This window comes from Pinus tabuliformis, chromosome Q, assembly GCF_031772625.1.
Source record: "Pinus tabuliformis cultivar Carrire ecotype Pingquan chromosome Q, CPIR1, whole genome shotgun sequence".
Lineage (NCBI taxonomy): Eukaryota > Viridiplantae > Streptophyta > Pinopsida > Pinales > Pinaceae > Pinus > Pinus tabuliformis.
The window spans coordinates 1,188,071,908-1,188,075,816 of NC_142296.1; positions in this window are offsets into that span (position 1 = coordinate 1,188,071,908).

Below are 3,909 nucleotides of genomic sequence, written 5' to 3' on the forward strand. Positions count from 1 at the left end.
TGTGAAATTTGAGTAAACCAACAAGGAGATAAGTAAAAAATACAATAAAAAGTTGTAGTTTTCTTACCTTTCTATTAAAAAATCATAACTCTTAATTTATTATTTTTACTATTATTTTAAAATTTTCCTTAGGAGACTCATTTTAGACCTCAATATTCCCTTGATGCTTCAATGCATGTTAACATCTCTCTAGATTTACTACCATATTGGTTCAGCCATGTAAAGTATATTGTATGGAATGGTATTCTCTCTCTCTCTCTCTCTCTCTCTCTCTCTCTCTCTCTCTCTCTTTACATCGGTCGGGCAGTTTTCAGGCAGCAGTATCCTCTCGCAAGTTGTTCCTCAACTCCATAGCCACAAAGTAGAAAGCATCCATATGTCTTGAACTAATAGCTAATGAATTTCCTCTCCCGTTGGTCGAGCCCTCTCCTTAACAGTCGAGCGTTCGTACCTCACCCTACCGGGGGCATCAATTCATTAATTATCCATCTCTTAGTTATCCCTTATTTCCTAATTGTAAGTTTAATTTATTATTTTCTAGCTAGATCCAGCCTATGGAGGTTCAACTAAAACTTCACATGGTATTATAACACATAGAATATAGGAAAAAGGAACATAAACAATCTATTTACAGACACTCATTGAGCTATAAGAAGGAATGAAGTTTCCACATTTTTCATTTACCACACCATATCAATATTTTGAATGTAGGTTAAATATCATCCTTAAGCTTAGAAGTAGAGTCTTGTATGAGATAGGCATGACAACAAAGATTGAATAAAATTATGCAGTTGACCTTTGGTCTCTTATGCTTATCAATTTATCTCGAATAGTTGTTCATAGCAAAGCATGCACCACTCCAAATAAATTTTGGACCACTTTGGAGATACCCTTTTGGAAGTAGGAGGAGATGCAAGTTCACATCCTTGAAAATGAGCTCAACTCGTTATATCCAAATAGTTTTGAAAGAATTCAATATTTCTTCACAATGTTCAAAGGCTTGTTACTCTAGTTGAAAAATGCAGAATCATAAAATCTAAAAAGAAAGTTAATTATTTATTATGATATTAACAAAACCAGTCCACAGTGTGTTATATTTGTCACCACTTTTCACACTATTAGGGTCACAATAGGAGCAACATGGAAGAAACCAACACTTGATGCTTTTATTGAGTCCCTGATACATTAGTAAGATAAGCTTACAAAATGGGAACATTGAAAAGTTCAAAAGCTCAACCACTTGTTGTACATGAAAGGGGCAAGGAAAACTTGAAATCCAAAGGAAAAGGAAAAGCAAAAGAACCAGATCCAAGAAAGGGAGGGAATCTAAAACCTCCAAATGAATCTACTAGCTCAAATGAAAATAAGGGAAAGAAGGTGACACCAAAATGAAAATATTACAATCATTATTCCCATCTAGAGTCATTATGCATGAAGAATATAATTGATCTCAATGATGGCACATAATCTTCAACAAAACAATCATGGTGACTATATTCTAGAGAGTGCCAAGAAGAATAAGGGAGAAAGAGCACCTAAAACAAGAAGGAATGCACATGAATTAATTGCTATTCATTCTTTTCTTGATGCATGGATAAATATTTTACAACTTCACATCACATGGAAGCCACAAAATATAATCTCTCATCTTTAAAACCATATGTTGGTTCTACTATTCTAATGGGTGATGATTCTCTAGTAGAGGTAACTAGACAAGGGAGGGTAGATTTTAAGATGGAAGTTTTGAGAATGTCATGCATATTCCAAAGATTTCATTAAATATTCTCTCTGTGTATCCAATAACACATAATTATACTGAGAGAATAATTGAAAGAAAAAACATGCTAGATAACTCCAAAATTGCAATTTGTAAGGTAAATCATTAATCTCATTTATACACTACTTTTGAATTTATTCCTAAGTCATATTCCACTTTACTATTGATGCATGCAAATGGTGAAAGTAGAATGTGGCATGAAAGGTTCAGAAACGTAAACTTTAATTACATGCAACAACTTAGCAAACATGAGATGTTGAAATGCTTACTTATCAGAGAAATTTCTGACGAAATTGTGAAGAATGTGATCTTCAAATGCATCCAAAAGAAAAGTTTGGGAAGGGACATGCATGGAGGGCATAATATCCCTTATATTTTGTTCACAATGATCTTATGGGTTCATTTCAAGATACTTCCATAAGTAAGGCCATATAGCTATTGACATTCATAGATGATTGCATGAGATATGCATTGCTGTATTTTCTCAAACTCAAATCTAAAGTGTTCGAGCATTTGAGTATTTTCAATGTGCATGTAGAGAATCAGTAAGGAAATATGATGCATATACTCCATATAGATAATAAGGGGGAGTATGTTAATAAGAATTCAAAAAAAATTTGTGATGAAGCAAGAATACAATTGCAACACATAGTTCCTTATACTTCGCAGTAGAACAAGGTAGCTAAGAGGAGGAATATATCCTTGAAAAAGACGGTCAGTTGCATGTTGCATGCAATGTCCCTTCCTTCCAAATTGTGGTTTGAAGCAATCAACTATGCTTCGTGCATACAAAATATTTCTCCTCATAGCTATGTTATAGGGAAAACACCTTTTTAAGCATAGAGTGCCATGCAATTAGAAGTCACACATTTCCACATTTTTAGATCTCATAGATGGGCCCACATTCCTATAAAAGAGGAAATATTTACAGCTTCAAAGCAAAGAATGCATATTTTTTGGATATCTAGATGGTGTACAAGGATACATATTGCTAAATATTTCAATAGAAACTCCCTTCATTAAGAGGAGTGTATACTTTGAAGAAAGTCCCCTACATGCATCTAAGGAACAACTTATAGGAATTTATATGATTCCTCTTGAAGTAGATATAAAAGATGATGCAGTATTTCAATCATATCATATTTCAGTTGTGAGTTCTAAAATTGATTTAGAATATCATGAGCATGGATGCAAAGGTTTGGATTCCTGAGCATTTTTGACACACAATTGGCTCCTCATGAGTGATCTCTTGGGTGACCCTACCATCATATCTTGATTTGAAGAAGCACCTCATACACTCACAACTATAGAACCAATTATTGCCATGCATTGTTACGCGACTCTACCATTTGAGCCTCAAACTTATGCATAAGCTACAAGGAATCCGTTCTAGGAATAAACTATGGACAAGAAGTACAACTCCCTCACTAAGAATGAACCTCTAACTTGGTTCAACTTCCTTCATATGATAATATTTTCAAATGAAAGTGGCTCTATAGGGAATAGAAAACAACAAATGGGCTTGTGAGTAGATGCAAAGCATGGTTGGTGGCCAAAGGATGTCAACTATTTTATGGCATCAATTATGATGAAACCTTTGCTCGAATGGATAAAATAGGCTCTATTTGGTTAATTCTTGCAATTGTAGTAGTAAGAAGGTGGGATATTCACCACATGGATGTGAAGAATGCATTTTTTCATGGTGATGTCAAATACAAAATTTATATGGAGCAACCAAATGGGTACATAAATATTTCATATTTAGTTTGCTAACTCAAGAGGTCTCGCTATGGACTCAAGTAGACATGTGGAGGATGTTATGCTAAAATGGATTACTATTTACTCTATTAACATTTTGTTCCAAATGTTTATATGCTAAGAACATCTAACTCTCTATTGATTATAGTTCTCTATGTAGATGATCTACTAATCACAAGTAGTTCAACCTTAGCCATTGCTACTATCAAAATTTCTTTGCATGGAAAGTTTGCCACGATGGATATGGTTCTTTTACACTTCTTCCCTTCACTAGAAATCAACTAGAGTGATATAAGGATTAAAATTTCTCAGTCCAAGTATGTTAGAGATCTCTTAGTTCACTTTCACGGCCGGCTACAAGCCAACAACTACAC